Below are 20,721 nucleotides of genomic sequence, written 5' to 3'. Positions count from 1 at the left end.
AAGAATCTCTCGGAGACACGAGGTTGCAAGTATGATCTCGAGGTATCGGCGGACAAGCTATATTGAAATTTGTGAAATAAGGAAACCAAAGATCTAAATACAACCTACAATGCGACATGTTTTACTTGTTAAGCTAAAGTAGATAAATTGATTCATAAGAATACAAGCTATTGCTTGTAAATATATTCAATCTATAGTTAAACAAATAAGTTATGGACTTTAAAGCTATGTATTACCAAACAGAGATTAATTAATTCAAATTTTGATGGATAGTTTTAACGGCAGCTATATAATATGGTGATTGGATATTTTGTAAATATTTAGGTAGCGCATAATTAAAATAGTACATGCCAAATTTGATTGAAATATCTTGAAGAACAAACAGTTATTCAAGAAGAAGAACTTAATTTTAGACGGAAAAGATATCCAACTATTTGATATATTGAAAGAACAATATAGAAACTAATAAATGTCAAATTTAATCAAGATATCCTGTTACCAAAAACGTTTGTCAGGCAAGTCATTAATTTCGATGCGTGCGCTTTGCGAGGGCATATACGGGAAAATCAGAAATAATTCGTAAGATTTCAGATTTGAAGCGAATTGAATGTATTTTAAAGAATTGTCAGAGTATGTATTTAAAAAAATTTATTTATAATATACAATTTTTTTTTATTATAAATTTCATACTTTTTAGCCATACCTAAGAACATATATAAGTATATAAGACGTCCGATACGTTCATAGGCAGTTCTAGTTACATATGTAAGATCAGCCCATAAACGGGTTAAAAAAACGCTAGACTTAAAAAAATGTTTCCTGAGCTTGCAAATCTACTGGAAAATTAAGGCTGCAGCCTTATCGCAGCAAAGAGCTTAATGGCATAGTTATATTAATATTAAAACCCATACCTTTTTCATGCCTATTTATTTTTTTAACTGCATTATTATAACTTGTGAATAATAATAATAATAAATAATAATAACAAATTGGCTACGCAATTAATCAAATTTGCTGAATTTGAACTTGCGACCCGCGTGCCGAGTCGAAAGCTAGTTGCCTAAGCCCACGCACACTCATGACATAAAGTTTTCTAATAAAATTTTAATAGCTGTATTGCCATTGACGTTTTTCGTACAAACTTTGATCTTCGTTTTTACTCCAAATTGATCCAAAAGGAAGTTTCATTGAATACTTGAGCATCAAAGCTTGTAAGGCAAACTCTTTTATTCATATAGATTGTAAGTATAATTGGCGGTGATTGACGGATAATGTGTATGTTATACGATTATACATAGAATACTATGTGCAAAATGTATTTAGCTCATAAAATCTGTGAAGCATTTTCATAAAACCAGCGCTGGCAATTGAACTGGCATTTATCGACAATTTGAAGCCAACTTAACCTAGGTAAAGTATACGAGAAATTAAATGCCAAATTTGATGCCCTTTGCTTTTAAAGCCTTCAATAATGGCATATATTATTCGAATGGACGCACAGACAGTCCGACAGAGGGCGGACACTAACCCGCCTGTCGATTAAGAGAATTGAAAACAATTACCAGCTAGCAGCACTTGAGATAAATGCTGTGTCCGTCTAAATTGATTAAAGTCCCTGCTTGACACACAGCTTGCCCCGCCGTCCCTCTTGAATTCCGGCATCAAGCTAAATTTGAGCTTAATAATTGCGAAAAGAAAAGTATGCTAGAGTTTGTAGTTTGTTTCGGGCATGTGTTTGTGGCGTCGCATTGCCAACTATGCGCGTTGCACAGCGCTGCTATTCCGCGGTTAAGTAACTATTCGCGCATTCCAACAGCTTAAACAACGCCTAACTTTGGCAACAGCCACAACAAACGCACACAAAGAGCTGAGTAGCTCGCATTCTTTTCAACAATTAATTGTCTCAAAGCTTGGCAATTACTCGAAAAACTGGGCTCTAGCCAGTCCGCTCAGGAAGCAGCTAAGTACTATCGATAGTTATCGGATCAGTCAACGAAAGGAACTTGAGTTTTGTGGCAATTCATTCAGCTTCGAGTTCGTTTCTTCAACTTTAAATAGTCAACTAAGGCTTAGGTACCATGTTCAGGTACCGACTATGTGAACAGCAAAAAAAAATCCCAAAATAATAAGCCAATTATGACTAGGCTCTCAGCTACAGCTCAACCAATCAGAGGGCACTTGAATTCTGCTGGAATTCATTCAGTTTCAATTTCGCATTATTATGTTCGTTGCTCGCTTCTCGCTGCAATTGGCGGTGGGCCGGGCAGGAAACGCCGGCGCTCATTAACAATGTCAGTAGTTGCCTGTTTATGCAGGCAGCAACTGCGGGAATACCGACTGCCACCTCTCCGTCTGCTGACAGCCGGCTGGCGGGTAGGTTACTGTGCCTGCAGTGCAGGTTACTGTGATTTATGCGCCAGCACGAAGCCAGGAAGGGCGCGCAGCTTAGAGGCTGGAGGCTGGAGACTGGAGGCTGGAGCCTGGAGGGCTAGCACTTGGAATGTAGCTCGTGTAATCAGGCGTTCCATAACATGAATGACGGTGGGTGCTTGAGCCTGTTGTCGACTTGGCTAGGCGCGACTTAGCTTCAAGCGAGTTAAGCAAAGAAGCTGCCATGGCAACAACAACAATAGCTCATTAATGAGCCGACAGCTGTGCCCAGATTTGGCCCAGAAACCTGACGAACGATGGATGCAAATGATGAAAGGCTGGAAAACAGTTGCAGTCTAATGAACACATTTTCAAAAACTAAAATGCTCACAAAATCCGCACATACAGAATTAGAATCCAGGCAGCTAGGGCAAAACACACACACACACACACACACAAATAGACAGTATCACCAATTAGCACCAAATAAGCATCTTTAGTAATTGTCATTTGCTTTTAAACAACTGGGCCATGCAGCTGTAGATCAGTTTATTGGCATAAATAAATGTGCTCTAATCGCGAATGGTCAGCTAAAATATACCCTGTACTTAGCTGCGAGTCTTAAAACTTTACAAATAAACAAATGGTCCGTTGACAGCTACTGTCAGAACTTTAATATGCAAGTTTAGCAAGGAGAGAGAGAGAAGTGGGTAACAAGAAGTATAGATTTTTGTTTGTTTGACTCGAATATAATCTTTGGCACGCCTAAAATTAATTGAAAATGCTTTTATACGGAATATATAGTATAATGCAATATAAAATAGTATACCGATATGCTATGATATTGTAGTTCTGGTTGATGAGACTTTGTTCACAAATGCCTACGGCAACTATTTGATAGGTTAGTATAGTTTTAAAACTGAGAGAAACAGACAAACGCACAAACTACTATAATACCTTCGACAAGTTAATAAAAGTCAATAATGATCAGGGACAGTTTCTTCAAAAGCCGCAGCTTTTGTGAAGTTTAAGTTTCAGAAGTCACCCATTAGTTAGTTGGGTTCGTTGAAAATCGTATGGTTTATCGACTAAGAAGCAGCCATAAGGTCACCTGAGCCTTTGTGTGACTATACAAGGCATCTAATTAGCGCACTTAACTTAGCAGCACACAAATAACATTACGTATACGCCTCGGTTTCGACTTCGAGTTCGCCTTGGGCTTCGAGGGGCCACGTCGTTGTCATATAGCCTACAGGCTAGGTTTATGGATACAGAGTAACACCTCCTGCGATCCCCAGTTAGCCGCCCACTGCGGCCCCTTTACTCTCCGCCTGCTGTACGCAAATTCAGATTCATGACGACGACCGGCAGGTGGCGCTGCATGTGTCAAACACTGTGCGGCTCATTTCAACACCAGTGTTTGTGTGTGCGTGTGTGTGTGTGTGTGTGGGGGGGGGGGGGGGGGTGCGTTGCTTTGGGCGTGGCATGGTTTCAAAACAACTTGCAACACAACTTGAGCAAAAGTTTCGTCCTTCGCTTTTAGCCGCTGTCGTTGCCGTTGTCGTCACAAGTTGCGATTCTTTTTTTTTTTTCTTTTGCTGCATACTTTTGGTATTACTTTAGCAAACGACCACGCCCCGTGCTGGTCCCCCTGGGCAGGACCGCCCCCATCATCAAGTGCCACGCAAATAAATTCAAATATGCGCTGTGTGGCCGCAGGTTAAATAAATTTGTGTCGCCGTGTCCTTTGCCAGGCTAACTCCGCGCAGCGCGCATTGGCATGGCATGTGGCTTAGGTCAGGTCCAAGTGCCGCAGTTGGGGCCTTGAAATTAATATTAAATACAATTTAATTTACACTCTCCGCGTCTCGACGGAGGCGCTACACAAATGAAGCTATTTAAACTGGCGCTCTTTATGGGCAATGGCAAAGTCAGAGTTTTATTTTGGCTGTCAGGTGTCGCAAAGGAGCTGCTAAAAGCCAAGCTTAACTGCCAGCAATGCCCCAAGTGCATTCGAACCCTGCCAGCACACAGTCAAAGCAGCTGCAGCATTTGAGCATGATGACTGAAGACAAAAAGAAGACTGGAACTCGACCACAAGAAGAGATCTAATATCTCTTAGACAACATGAGCATGAACAACCAAACCAGAAATTATATAATAGCCAGGCATCAAACTTCGCATATAGACTCTCGTGTGGCATACATTGATTATAAATACTTATTAATTTAATTTTCTGAACACATCTCTCTACTCCCACCAAAATTGTAATATCCCATTGGCCTTTCCTAGCCCTGAAATCCCTTCAAATTGTATACAGATCGGAGCATAAACACCGATTTAATTGCATTTCGTTGTGAGTCCTGTTTTTTTTTTTTCTTTTTCTTTTTTTGTTGCTCAAACAGAAACGAATAATACCTAATTTTGTATCAGGCATACGTGGAGTGAGTGCGGGCACGACACGAGCCCATCTCTAATTCGATTGCCATTTTTAAATTGGGTTTCTTGAAAATTTGGTTTCAGTTGCGTTGCTTTGGGCAACAACTGACGCCGCTCTGGATGAAGGTAAATGTAATTTATGGCAACAGTCGATGCTCGGCGCTGGGTAGTCGGCCCTAAGAGCAAACAGCTCACCTGTAGACTGGCTAACAAGTGCGTGCACACTATGCCAAACAATCTACAATATACATAATAAACATCTCATCAACTTGACGATGTCATGGCAACAACAACAACAACAACAACAACAATAGAAACCCTCATGGCAACAACTTTACATCAAGTTCAAGTTGGGCTGCTGCCACTCAAAAGCCTTTTGGACCCGTTGGCAGAAGCAAATGAAGCGCCCGGAGTTAGGCAAATATTATATTTGGGGAATGAACACTGATAAACATTGAACAGTACGCAATGCGGTACACATACGCGCGCAAGGACTCGCAGGGTCCTTGTACATGCGTACACTGAACAAAATTCAAGTTTGAATTTTTGTTTCAGCCAAACAGTGCATCTTGCTTGATTTACTAACTGACTGACTGATTTTTCTTTAAGCTCATTTTCAAAGATCCCGGCAAATATTAATATGAGACGTGTTGCACATGTTTCGGCAAATCCACTCAACTCGGTGGAAATAAGACCTCAATGGCTGTATGAATGAAGCCTCAAGGTACGTTTTTTCGACTTCAGAGCTATTTTCAATATAGAAGAATATAAAATAAATAATAAATAAAAGAATATAAAATAAATAAATCACTATATGATGAATTCCAAAATAAAACTTATCTTTTATTTAGATTATATAGCTCTAATCAAATCCCAATGGAAAAATTCTTGAGGCGAAAAATTCAATTGCGAGTTGTATATGAAATATTAAATAAATGTTTGCCAACAATTTAGTACAAAATAAACAAAACTCTCCTATTGTGTTATGTATTTCTTTTACTAAGTATTGTTGTGTGTTTTCTGATGCAAATTGATTGTTACCGACTTGAATAGTTTCGGTAGTTATATTTTCCGAGATTGGCATTTGCAGAGACCGGACGAAGTTAAATAAACATTTTTATAAAAGTATAAAAAAGTCTTATTTTGGCATCGTAATACTATACTTGTGTTGTTTTTGTTTTTTTTTTTTTTTCTGTGTAACACTTGAGTATAAGCATTGCCTCTGCAGCAATTGCGCTTCATTCAATCAAATTCCAATTATTGAAGGGCGAATTGAATTATGTATATTTCATTTTATATTGCATTTTTCATAGTGGCATCACAAATGCCAAACATGATTTAATCATGCATTTGCAGCTTTAAAGTAAATTGCGTAGCCAAAAAGCTGTCAAAATGTCGATTGGTATTTGTTGTCAAATAATTATTTATAATCGCATTAATTCAATTTGCGCTAAATCTCTAAAGCCAACATTTCGCAATAAATTAATCGATTGGAAAAGTCAGTCAACGAATTGTATAGTCATCTTTTGTCAATCTAATTTCAACCAAATCAAATAAATATAATAATACTAGAAGCTATTGGCTGAACTTTGGCCGTGCAAAGTTTTATACTTCATATACAGAGTTTTCCAATTCCATTTTTCGGCCGTGGCATAATTTATTTTTCTCGTACAGAAGCTGTCGATTTTTTGGCACTGGCTTAATGACTTTTTCATAAATCCTGAAAATGTGTTGAAAGCGAATCGGATGAAAAACTCAAAAGATTCATTGATAAAGTTCTATGGAACTGAGTAGACAAAAAGAGTCACCAATTTTCACATTTCAGTCAGTCAGTCGCATTGACTGTCCGGATAAGCCGTATAATTTTTATAGATTTATAGAATATCACTCATCATTTCGACTACTTGTTGTTGGCATTGTTCTTAGTAGCCGCCACAAAGAGATAAATTGGCACTTTAGCCACGTGATTGCAATGTGCCGAGAATAGAAGTGTAATACACCTAATTGAGGTTCACACAGGCTCTGTATATTATTGACTGATGGGTGGGAAGAGCAACACATCATTAATTAAATGATTCTCTGCCCATTAATCAAAATAATTAGCTTGTTCAAGGAGTGCAATTAAAAGAGGCTCATATTACGGCTATTGAATACGTGCTAATTATAGACTGGGCAGCTAATCAAGGACACGTATTTCACTTACATTTTCGATTGGAAGCTGCAAATTAAGCAAAAGCTGCACACACCCAAAATTGTAAACAACAAAAATGTTGGCTCGAATTCACCGTTTGCCAATGAGGGTCAACCAGAGAACTGGCCAAAATGTTTGCATGAAAGTAATCGAACATTTGTCCGCTTCACTTTTTGGCCTTCTGCATTCCACTGTGCAGCTGATGTTTTCCAATTTTGAAATTGAGTCTGTTATCATTATCCATTTTCGCTGCGTTTCCCACACAAAAATGGGAAAATGGGCAAATGGGAAAAATGGAAAAACTGAGTGAACGTAAACAAGTGCATGGTGGGCAGTTGTTGACGGAGGCGGGGGCTCAACATTGGAATGCGTTGTGCACCCACTTATCAATTTTTCAGACGGCACATTTCAAATATGCCAAAAAAAATGCCTGGGCAATGCAATTAAATTTGAGTCCTCTCGCCCTCAGGGCTGACCACCAGCCCAAGGTCCACTGACACAGACTCGCACGTTTAGCAGCAGCTCACAGACACACACACAGAGTCTCCCTATTAGCTGCATCTCCATATATTTCCTTTGGCATATCAATCACATCCTGTTCACTGTCCACTGAAGTAGACACTGTATATGCTGGCTGGACTGATTATTGCCTAGGCTGTTGCGGTTACTAAGGACTTGCGACGGCTATTTTCTTCTGAGAGGAGAGGAGAGGAGAGGAGAGGACCGACAGGAGATGGACTAACTTAACTGATAGATCGACTGGGCTGCTTATGCTGAACAGGTGTATAAATATTGACTTTATAGGATTGAAGAAGCCTCATACATTTGACGAAAAACATTATTCTTGTTACTTTTCAATGGGTTCAGGGACAAGAATATTCGTATTATTTTCAGCAAGCATTTGACAAGAAGACAAAATTTCAAGATGTTTTGTGAAAGTTTAATGCTGATTTTTATTTTATGCTTTGCTTTTCATAAATGTATTTTCGGTCGATATAGCTGTCCTCTTATATTTCCCCCAAAATCTATCTTTTTTGATAAACCAAGGTTTTAAATATTTACAAATAAATCTTTCGATCAGCTTCTGAATTTTGAATTCAGGTATTGGATTGGCCGAAATCAACTTGAAAACTGTAACGAAATTTCCTTGTGCTAGCGCCATCTAGTGTTTGCAGCTTTCTAATGAGTTTTCGGTTAGAACACTTTGTGGTCTCAGGGCAGTAACAGGGAAAAGGCATATGCGGTTAGCTGGGCTTGTGGCTGGTGCTGACCCATTTGATTTGTCAGTTGCAGCTCATCAATGCCCTACAAATGATAACAATGGACACGGAGAGGCACGAAGAGGCAGTGTAGGAACGGAAGTACCGGGGCAAACAGCTTGGGGAATGTCTGCTTAGCATTTGCCGTCCTTGTCTTGGTTATTAAGCTTGACGCTGTGGTTAGGGTTTTGTCAAAAAGGCGCTCTGGCGACGATGATGACAGAGACAGCACATAAGCAATTTAAAAACCACAATTTCAGAGCCAAGCTGCCAACTGCCAACTGCCAACTGCCAACTGGCAGACAAATGCCGCAAGAAGCTGGCAAATTTCAAGCTAAACTCAGCTATTTGGCGGTTTCCTTATTGACTAAACTCAACAAATTTAATGAAAGCGAGTGCAAGCGACTTCAGCACAAGAAAACTGGCAATTTGTATTCTCTATCTATGTATTCTAGCTTTGTATCATGATATTTCAAAAGAAATACTAAATGGAATTCAGACCGATAAGAATTCAAACCAGATCAGCAATCAGACGGAGCGCATATACCAGGCAGAGTTACCCTGTAATGAAAGGTGGGGCAAAAGGGGGTGTACATAAAAGAATTTGTCTCAATGAATTTGTCTGCCGCATGATCCTGCGAGACTTAGTTGACTAGACGTCGCACTAACAAGCGAGAAGTTGCCGGTTCGAATTCAACTATAATTTTACAATACCTTAGTTGATTTGCTATTCTTGACGAAGTCAATTCAGAGTGCCCGACTAGAAAATACCCAAAACCATCTACTACCCTGTACCGGGGACTCGAACTCGCAACTCCATTGAGCCTTGCCACCGCCTCATACTTTAACAATAATAAAAACTAAAATTATATATCAGCACATACACATAGCTCGGCATAGGATACAATCGCAACTGCAGTTCCATCTGTGTATGTGCATGTGTGTGTATGTATGTGTATGTGTGTATGTGTTATGAACAGAAATTCCTGGCCTGCCAATATAACCACACATTAGCTTTAATAACCTCTGTGTGTCCTAATCGATCTTGATGACATTTTTAGTAGTATATCTTATTTTGCTATAGAATATTCGCATATTCTCAAATATTACAATTGTGGTTTAAATTGGTGGGTAGATCACATTGGTTTATTTATTTGATCGGAGGCGAAGGTGGCGAGTGCTATTAAAAGAAATATACTCGATTTGTATATACTATTTTCCAGAAACAATACAAATTTGGTAACGCTAGCTCGTAAAATCTACGAGATATTCCAAAAAAGAGAATAACAGGATTCTTCAATTGATTTTTTTTTCTGAAGGCACATTTGATGTCCCTAGATCTTATGGGTTCTAAGATCGACTCGTTCATACAAATGGACAGACGGACAGACAGACAATCGAACATTTATTTACATGTGGAACCAACCGACTATTACTAAGCTCAAGGGATTCGATTGGGGTGTAAGTAGACTATGTCAAGGCTGATTTCTAGAAACGAATCGAAAATGGTTGGACATAATGGAGAATAACGCATAAATATTTAAGGGAAATTGACAGGCGCAGCTCATTAAATGGCGGCAGCAGGACGTCCTTTTTTTTTTAATGGCGACAACAGCAGCGACTTTTCATAATTCCAATGACACAGTCGGAGGCGTTGGCGTTGGCGTTGGCCTTGCGGGGTATGGCTGGGTGAACAACTTTGGTTTTTTGTTTTGAGCCGTTTCACGTAATTCGGCTTTTTTATGGCCAGCTTGCAGCTGGCATTGACGCTGGCTGCGACGCAGGCGCCAATGCTGCGCAAATGAAGATAGCTGACAGGAAATACAGAAACAGGAGGCGCACAGGACGCAAAATCCTGGCCTAGGCCAGGCCAGTCCAGGCCACATAAAGCGCTCAAAGTTTTCCTTTATTGTTTCTAAAATGTGCCAAAGAGAAATAAACAACAACAAACAGAGGCGCCAAGCGACAGCCGTGAGAAAGGGGCCCCCAGGCGATGGGCATGGGGGCTGTTATCTCGGTTTACGAGGGAGTTGTGTGGGCGTGGCAGTGCTGGGCATTTTCTATAGGCCCAGCCAAAGTTGGTCCGCAGCAGCCGGGCAACAAATGAAAACATAAGCGACCGAAAGTCAAGCCCCGTACAAGCCAGACCCTCCAGCTGCATGCCCCAATTCCCCACCCCTCTGGCAAACACCATTACTCTTTTTTCACTAAGTAATTTCTGTGTGTGTGTGTGTGTGTGTGTGTGTGTGTGTGTGTGTGTGTGTGTGTGTGTGTGTGTGTGTGTGTGTGTGTGTGTGTGTGTGTGTGTGTGTGTGTGTGTGTGTTTGGTGTGTGTGCATGCGTTGTGCGGCTGCTTTTTATTTCAGCGCTCTTGACTTTTTCTTTATTTCTGCCGAAGGATTCTGTTTACCTTTTGTTGTTGTTATCGTTTGTTGTTTTTTATTTGTGTTAGAAAGGGTGGTGTGCGGTGGGTTATTCTAATGAAAACATTGCGTGAAAGTGAGAACTAAACATTAGGCAAACAAAAAAGCAACACACATACACACACGCACACACACAACCTCGTGCTGCAAAAAAGGGTTCAACTTTCGTCGGCAGCGGCTCCAAGGCAAACAGAACAGAAGCCACAGCAGCCGACAACTGGACAAGACAATGGCAGGACAACAGCAGCAACAGCAGCAGCAGCAACAACACGAACAACAAGAACAACAACAGAATAAAAAGGGGATAGCGCACAAATATGTGTTGTTATATGCAATATTGGCATCTGCAAGGACTGGGAAAGTGGGCCTAAACTTCAGCTCAAATTGCTGTACAAACGTTTGTTTAAAGCAACTGAAAATTGAAAATGCCCAGCATGCTCAACTACAAGATATCCTGGGAAATGATTCGCTAATAAATGTTAAGTTAAAGGCTTATTTACTTTTCTTTTCTATTAATTATAAGGAAATATACTTTGCCAAATCCTTGCCATAAGTTGAGTTTTATGATAAGTGCTGCAAATTATCGATACTATTGATAAACAATAGTTGACAGCTTGAACAATCACAATCTTAAGAAAGACTGTGATGATGGGTATAAGAAGACACAAGAAAAATGCCAAATAGGAAATCTGACATTTTCAAACAAGCTATCAACTAATTTAAGAGTCGCTCTCGATCAAATAAAAGTGAGTATAGATGTTTTCTGCAAATGTATGCAACAACTCGCGCATCTTATTATCGATTATTGTTATCGATAACTTGCCACATTTGCATCAAGTCAACAAAAATCGCCGACAACCACCCGTGCCTATAAAGCTAGAGACTTTAAACTTGATTTGTAATATTTAGCAAACGTAGATCCAGAACATTTCACTTTTGAATACCTTTCCTCTTTTCGCCACAAAATCGTAAAAATTCAATTTGTGGAGTTACGGCCTTGGGCTTTGGTATTTACACACGTCCGGGCGCCACATTTATGCCTTGAAAATTTCATAAGCCTCGGACAATAAGCTCCAAAGTTAATCAAAAACGCAATTCGCATAGCGCGTGGCTGGGCAAGAAGAAGCACGGCCGCAGCGTAAACTACGCAGCAAGCAATGTGCGCGCGTGTGTGTATGTGTGTGTGTGTGTGTGTGAGTGTGTGTGTGTGTGTGAGCTTATGTGTATGTATGTATAGAGGGGAGATGAAATGCATGAAGCGGCAGCCTTACATTGGGTTCAGGGCATCACTCAGTCGGGCACTTTCGACTCAGCTCACCTTTAGATCTTGAGCTGCAGACACCAAGGACAAAGACGGAGTGTCCTTGCAAGGAGCTTTCTGTGCGTATTTCAGATATAAAGCATACTTTCTGGAGCATACTTAAATGGCAGGTCTTCAGTTGGTTGTTGCGCACAGCATTACTTGAATTTGATTACAACGTGGAAATCAGATTGATAATATCTTTAAGTTCTCACGTGTCCTTAGCTAGGTTTCATATGTTGCGGCCTGAGCTTTCAAAGAGTTATTAGTTGAGTTGCTGCTTGTGACTTCGCAAGCTTCTGTGGGTTGTGGCAAGCAGCCGCATCAAGATCATATATAGTTGGGCCACACGCTGTCGCAGCCGACTTCCTGCTGCAAGTACTAAAAATCCAGGAGACGGCCAGTCTGGTGGCTGCTGCCACCTGCCAGGACGACAGCAATCCGGTTTCGCTTTCAAGCGAGCCAAGTGAGTCAGCAGAAAGCAAAGCAATAAAGCAAGCTCAAGCAATGCTCAGGACAGGTATCCACCTGACTATTTCAAATGCGGTGGCACGCCTTCAACCACCAATTGCACCACCAGCCCCTGCTGTTGCCGCAGTGCGCGCTCAATGTTCACTTTGTGCTGTCATGTGTGACGCGTGGTTAAAAATTTGATATCCTTGAGCGCATAGACGAAAACAAAGGACGAAAGTAACAGCAACAACAGCAACAGCAACAACAGCAACAACAACAATGGCCTTAAATGAGAGTAATTTGTACGTGCAGCCAAGCCAGGCGCCCGGCCAGGCAGGTCACCAAGGCCCCTAAACAGGACAAAAGGAGGCCTCAAGTCGTTTCGGCTCTTTGCTTGGTTGCCAGTCAATTGACGAGTCGAGGCCATTCCCAGAAATCAATGAGGTGTGCATGTGTGTATGTGTGTGTGCATATGTGCCTATATGATATAGCCTTTGCCTAAAAGAGACCCATTTGAGTGGGTTTTTGGCATTTAATATGTAAATTAATAGATTTTTTATTGAATCTGAAATTTCATACCGTCATATGTTTAAACGTGGACTAAGATTCAGCCATAATATCAATGTATATCAACAGCCCCACGCTGATTCAAGCAATATTTCATAATTTGTGAAGAAATACGCAATACAAATGGAAAATGTCTGAAAGCGAAATAATGAAATAGTTAAACTCGTACATCATACGCCGAGTGGGGTATTGCTAAATCTCCCATTGCTTGACTTGGAATAGATTTTCGTTTAAGTTTTTCCCCGACCCGCCCAACTCAAACCCAATTTAGGCACTCAAAATAAATCAAGAATTGAATTGATATTCTGCTCTCTAGATGTTGGCAACATTTCAACAAAAGCCCACATTTATCTAATTGCTGCATTGGAATCCAAATTGTTGATCAAATGTGCTACGCCGAATATGTTAAATTCAACAATACGCAGTTGGAGCTCAATGCATTTATTTACCTGCATGTTAATTCATTTGGCAAACCGTAGATAGCTGTGGTTTTATATAAGCTGAAAGGTAGATTGGTTTACGTTCATGTGCTGACACATATGTATAAATAATTGCAGTTTTTTTTGTTTTTAACCAAAAAATATCCACTCAATGCAAGAGATAATATTAAAATATTGACATTATTGTATTGGTTGCCCCCTTTTCCGCTTAACTGTGTAAACATTTTTTGCATATCTCTCGTGTATTAATTTTATGATATAATGTTTCATTGGCATTTTGATGAGCTTGTTGCGGGAAATTCACTGATTTTCACGCGCATATTAATTTCATTTATCAGATATTGCCATTCACACTCTCGCCACGCCACGCCTCGCTCGCCTCCGCATCCGCCACACGTTGGCAATCAAGTGCAAATGATATGTGGGTTTTTGCCAATATCCGCAAATACCTCTGGCAATGTCTGTGTCTAATTTCGGAAGCGACTCCCCAAAACCTTTATTATGCCCCAAAACCATTGAAAACAAGTAAAGAGTATATCAATTCTATGCAAATGTATGTGACAGGCAGAGGGCGAAAGCATCCCGATCTATCCGCCGTTCGATCTAGCCTTGTCCGTCTCTATAAACTCGTTGAGCTCCGCCTAGTGCACCTATTTAAAATAATCGATTACTAGCTCCTTTACTATGCAATCGATAACAATCGAAATCGAAATTCTATACTTGGAGCAACTCTCGCAGCTTATAGGAATTAAATACACCCATGTTTTCGTATATTCTAATAATTTCCTGGATATTTCACTTCCTTTTAACAATCTCTCTCCGTTCCAGCCGAAGTGTAGAAAAACGCTGCGGTCAGGATATCTGTGCACTGCAAACTAAAACACACTTACTTGGTTTTTGTTTTTTTGTCGGCTTGGACACAAATTTGCGTGAGAAAGACCGAATGAGAATAAGGGAGAGAGACAGAGCGAGCTATTTGGGGCTGGGTCTGCGAATTTAAGCGTTTTTTATGCGTTGCACGGCGAACGAGCGCCGCCAAACGAAATGGCCAAAAATGGGCAGCCAAATGGCCAAAATTGCAACCAAAAACTGGCAGCACTGCTGTGGGCCGTTAAGAGAGAGAGAGAGCATGGACATGGGCGCAAGAAAAGCGGGGTTTACATAAAAACCACCGTACACAGGTAGCAAGTCCCAGGCTCGGCTGCGGCTGCAGCTACATCTAAAGCCACAGCAAATAAATAATATTCGTTGCGCTTGGCTGAGAAACTTTTGTGAGCAGCCGCCAGGTGACATTGCTGCCAGAATGCTCAGCATGTTGCTAGCCCGAGCCTTGGGCGGCGGCTCCTCATTTGTAGTTGTTGTTCTTGTTTCTTTTTGTTGTATTCTTTTTTTTTTTTTTTTTGGATTGCTATTTGTTGGGCTTTGGCTGAGCGTGGGCACACGTATTTATGGCCAAATGCAGTGGCATGTTTCGCATCGCGTGTGCAACATAAATTCACTTGCCTGTCACACACACGCACACACACACACACATACAACTGCAGGTGTGCGACACATGCGGCTTAAGCGGCCGCCATTTCTTTTTTTTTATTTAAAATAGGCAATTTCAGGCGATTTTATTCAGCTTTACGACAAGCTAACAATGTGAGCTAAAAAACAAAGACCCAAAAGGTACACATATATCTATATTAAAGAACTTATCGCTTCTATAAATATGCATTTGTTAACTCAACGAACTTTAGCTCATTATCATTAATATCAATGCCAATATCGATACTATTGACAGCAAAATCGGTCGCCTATCGATAGGTTCGGTAAGTCTTTTCTCTCGATGTCAGCGATAATAACCGTCATTGTTATTACAACAAATAAATCGTTTGCCGGGTTACTTTTAATTGTTTTACCCTGAACCCATTGAAAATGGGTAAAAAGGGTATATTGTATTTGTGCAAAATGCAAATGTATGTAAAAAGCAGAAGAAAGCATCTCCGACCCCATAAAGTATATATATTCTTGATCAGCATCAATAGCCGAGTCGATCTAGCCATGTCCGTCTGTCTGTCTGTCCGTCAGTCCGTATGTATGAACCTTTGTATCGATGCAATCGATAAGAATTAATATTTTGATTAGGTTAAAGCGTATCTCAGAGCTTATTGGACCTAAATCTCAATGTTTAGTACTGTAGTTGTGGTATGACATAGTAGTGTATAATTTTAGATCCGGAATACTTTCCGTTTTTAATAACCTATTTGGTCACATTAAGGGAATATTGAACGGCTCGGGTAATTAACTTGTGTTTTTATCACGACCCCAGCAGCAGAAACTATAGGCAAAGGGAGAATGCAGGGCCAAAAAGGTGGTACGGATAACAAGAGCCGGAGTATTGCCAAACATGGTGGCAGATTAATTATTCAATAAAAATTAAAAAATGCACATAACAAGCCAATAACTAAGAGCCTACTGGTTAGTTAACCGAACCAGAAGAAAATGTTGGTATGAGGTCTGTCATAATAGATTATAATTAATTTGTTTAACCAATTAATTAGCTAACTTGGCGAGCATGAATACGGCAATGGAAATGACAAACTTATTAAATAATATAAATACAATTTGCTGCAGCAGAGATCGGCGACAAATTGGTTAGTTTTGAATTGTGTAGATTAAATACTCTTCTAGCTGTTATTCGCTTTAACCAACATCAGCTCATGCCTAGCTTTAGCTACATTTCCAGCTAAACAACTCCATTGACACATAAGCTTGGCTTGTTGGGTTGACAAAATGCTTGAATGAATGTTATCCCTGCTGTCACATCGATTCGCTGCTAATATTCACGATTCAATTCACCTCCAATGTCGCATGCATGTGCACACACCCACCATTGCCAATTTATGTCGCGATTATATTTATACAGCATTTGACTTAAATGCTAAAATGCAATAAAATCATCCATGCGGATACAATAATTGTCTGTTGTGGCAGGGCATTAAGAGCGCCTGTCTGTCATTGGGGTTTTTTCTTTCTCGTTTATTTCCCCGCTGCCAACACTTTTCCATTTGCCCACAACAAACATTTATTGCAGCGGCTGGTAAAAAAGAAAACACAATACGAAAGTTGTTGGAACAACCAGAAAAAGAAACAAAACAGCGGTAAAAACATGCGCCAAACAACAATTGCAACGTGCCAAAGCGACGTACGTAGCATATTAGTTAAGTACAGACACAAAAAGAGCGTCACACACAGGCACACTCACACCCACAGGCACACGAACACGAACACAGACACGCACATGCACTATAGCAACGTGTGTGTCCGCAACACGCGGCGTATGCGCAACGTTTGGCAGCACACAAATGCGTCCAGCAATATGACAATATCCGCTTTTCACACGCGCCGTCCAAACAAAACACGTGAGCTCGTACGCCGAGCCTACCTGGAGGAGGCGCACAGGACTCATCAAATAGGTTGCTGTACGGGTTTGGGTTAGGGGTTGTAGGACGACGGGTTAAGTCAAAGCCAATCGCCTCGGACTCGGTCAAATGGACAACAACAGTTCACGTCAGGCCTCAACTCACTTTGCATTGTGTCAGCCTATTGAAGTATCAGACAGGAATCACATATATTTGTGCAATGAATCCCTCAAACATACACACACACACACATTCGCACACTATGCATAAGTTGTTGTTGCGGACAGTTGAAGTGTATTAATTTGATCTAAAGCGATGCCTTAGCCTCCTAAGGGGGCTGCCAACCATCAGAAAGCGAGACAATTAATAACAGACATAATCAGGTAACATAAATAATTCGTATGCGTATTAAACAGTCATAAAAAAGCCATTTAGTCATTCAATTACTTAGTCAGTCAGTCAGTCAGTCAATCAATCATTGAGTCAGCCAGCCATTCAGTCAGTTAATAGATCAATCACTCATTCAGTCATTCATTCAGTATATTTAGTAAGTTAGCCACCCAATGAGTCAGTCAATCAATAAATCAGTCAGCCGTTTACCCATTCAATCCATCTGCCAGTCAGCCTGCAATCGAGTCAGTCAGTCAATCAATCAGTCAGTCAAATCTGTCAGTTATACAGCTATTCAATTCCTTTGCCAGTCAGCTAGTCAGTCAATCCGTCGGCCATTCAATCCCTCTGCCAGTCAGCCTGCAATCGAGTTAGCCAGTCAATCAATCAGGCAGTCAATCTATCAGCGATTCACCCAAATAATCCCTCAGTCAGTTAATCAGTAAGTCATTTAACTAGTCAACTATTCAGTTACTTAGTCAGCCATTGAGTAAGTCCATCGATCAGTCAGTCAGTCAATCTGTAAGCTATTCACCTATTCAATTCCTCTGCCAGTCAGTCTGCAATTGAGTCAGCTAGTCAATCAATCAGGCAGTCAATCTGTCAGCCCAATTAATCGCTTTATCAGTCAATCAATCAGTGAATTAGTCAGTCAATCAGTCAGTAAGCCATTCAATCTCTCCGCTAGTCAGTCAGTCAATCATCAAACCATTCAGTTACTTAGCCAGCCAATGTCAATGTCAGTCACTCAATCAATTAGTCAGTCAATCTGTCAGCTATTCAATTCCTCTGACAGTCAGTCAGTAATTATGTCATACAGTCAATCAATCAGTCAGTCATTCATTCAGTCCATTTAGTTACTTAGTCACCCAATGAGTCAGTCAGTCAATCAATCAGTCAGTCAAATCTGTCAGTTATTCAGCTATTCAATTCTCTGTCAGTCAGCTAGTCAGTCAATCGCTCAGTCAGTCAATGTGTCAGCTATTCAATCCCCACAGTCAGTCGATCTTAAGTTAAATATTCGAGAATACAACTCTATGGTTGGAAACTAGTTCCTGCCTAGTCCTGCCCTTATGATTTAGAGAAAGACATTCACCGTAATTTGTATTAAATGAATTACCCTTAATGCTAGCGATTCCAAACTCGTTGAAGCTGAAAAAGGTTTATTCGAGCGGTTCTATATCATATCAGAGGTATAACATTTTTCTTTTGAAATATAATAGTCTGATAGGAGCTGAGCATAAGCCTTCACATCTGGCTCCTAAATAAAGTTCATATTTCTTGAAAGGCATCGTCAACATGAGAGTTAATTGAAACAATTTATGATAAAATGTGTTACTCTGACTTTTTGTACTACGCATTGTGGAAAACATTTCCTGCTTAAATGTGGACTCGTTCAATTTTTGTGGCTTCAAAAACTAATTAGGAACAAGTCGCGTGAACAGCGAAATAGAGAAAGAGAAAGAGAAAGAGAGAGAGAGAGAGGCAGAGAGAGAGAACGAGAGAGCAGCTGTAAATACAGTTCGCTTAACGCCAAATTAGGCGCAATCTGCAGGCGCTGCAACAAAAGGCACAACTGAAGCAGCAACAGCCAGTGGCACAGTCGATGATGACGAGAACAACGTCAACGTTCGGTTTGAGGAGGATTACTCCAAGTGGGCCATGATATGGCATGGCTGGGGTGTGAGGGGAGGAGAGCATGGCCCTGTGGTGGCACTTATCTGGCTGATGCAGTTGCTGTTGCTGTGGCCAAAGCGGCCAATATGCATTTGGCGATGAATCACAACACAAAAGATGCAGCCCAGCCGGCGACGCCGCAGTCGGGTGCGGGGTGCGGGGTGCGGGATGCGGGGTCTGTGTGCTGCGATGAGTAACAAAAATTGTGGGTAGCCAGCGATAAATAGATGTATGTATATGCCACTCTCTCTTTCGCACTCTCCAACTCACTGTCCCTCTCTCTCTCTCTCTCTCTCTCTCTCTCTCTCTCTCTCTCTCTCTCTCTCAGCTCTCTGTGTCTAGCTAGCTGACAAAACAAGTCCCTGACCCCAAAAAGTAGGCAACAAAAGGCGATGGCTGCTTTCTCAGCAATTCAACATCACTTCCCCTAAGCCCTCAGCTAAACGCCTGCCCCCCGCGTCCCATGCCAGCCATCTGTTATGCTAATAACCAATATTTTAGAGCTAAATCGCCGTCTGCCTTCGAAATTGTGTCCAACAAAGAGCAATAAAAAAAAAACTTTACATTTGGCTGAATCATGACACTGTAGAAGAGGAAGAGGCACAAATGGAATAATCTTAGTTTTGTGTATTGGTCAAATGGTGATGACAGTGAAAAACATTCATTCATTTATTCATTCATGCATTTATTCATTCACTCGGCAGTTTAATTAAATCGGAATGTCTGGAAATAACCTGAATTCCCCCACGAATGGGGGTTCGGGGCAGGTTCTAATATTAAAAGTAGTTCAAAAACTATATAATTTCGAGCTGGATCAATACGAAACCTTATCTAAAATCTAAGGATATGTACATTAATCAATATTTATTCCATTTTAAGCTGAGCAAAAACCGTGCAAAAACCTTTTAACATCAGACTATTACATCAGATAGCTCAATAGTAAGAATCTGCCAAAAAATTAATTTTGAAATCGAAAACTTTTCTGTTCTTTGGGATTTCTTGATCAAACTCAGGTATCACGAGCCTTACTCTCTACTCTTACTACATCTGAATTCCTTTCAAATCGGTCTACGATTTCCTAAAGATCTCATAGGAACAATCTGTTGAAAATGAAGCTCTTGCTTAAGCCCACTTTGATGCCACATAATTATCGAGTTGATTGAAAACGACTTTTGAATGCCTTTTCATCTGATTAAAGTCCTTAACATTGTTGAAACGTCAGCTAATGCAAAATAAGGATATTTCTGCAGTATGTTTAGAGTTTTCAGAGAAATTCGACGTAACATGTACAGCATATGGCGCATTTCATATCGTAACCGATAAGTATCGATTTCCAGCACCGATTATTAAGTGTATCTCAAAGATTATAATAGCTAGACTCAACACTTACGACATCTATGTTTTCGTAGAGCAGACACAAATTAAGTTTACATGGGAATAAGAATGCCTTTTGTGATCTTTGAAAATGGGTTGGCAAACGATTGATTGATAAAGCAGATTCCTGCGGCATCAAGTAAAATACAACTTAAGCTATGCAGTTCAAAATAGTACGAATGGATTTGAATTTTCTATGTGGAACACAATAACTTGTACCGAGCAAGGCCTGGCAATACGTGCTGAGATATATGCATATATGGTTTACTGACATTTAAATTCTAGTTTAATCCATCGGAATAAATACGCATTATATGGAAGAATAGATAGTATAGATATTAGTGGCTTATTACTTACCTTCTGCTAAAAGCTCGCACGCTTTGGTCTTAATCAAATGCGCAATTTGGGCTGCGTTTATTGAATGGATGATT

The 20,721-nt window shown here is 40.4% G+C and overlaps 1 protein-coding gene across 1 annotated transcript in view; it reads right to left on the bottom strand.

Annotated features, from left to right (window-relative positions):
• Positions 1–20,721, bottom strand: part of LOC115765363 — a 91,851-nt gene extending 71,130 nt beyond the window's left edge. Inside the window, exon 1 of the mRNA XM_030708884.1 lies at positions 20,648–20,721. The gene's annotated coding sequence lies outside the window, so the exon portion shown is untranslated. The remainder of the gene's footprint in view (positions 1–20,647) is intronic.

The sequence above is a fragment of the Drosophila novamexicana genome, unplaced genomic scaffold (assembly GCF_003285875.2).
Source record: "Drosophila novamexicana strain 15010-1031.04,08,12 unplaced genomic scaffold, DnovRS2.1 tig00000960-arrow-arrow-pilon, whole genome shotgun sequence".
Lineage (NCBI taxonomy): Eukaryota > Metazoa > Arthropoda > Insecta > Diptera > Drosophilidae > Drosophila > Drosophila novamexicana.
Note: the sequence above shows the minus strand (reverse complement) of the source record. Positions and strands in the feature narration are given on the sequence as shown.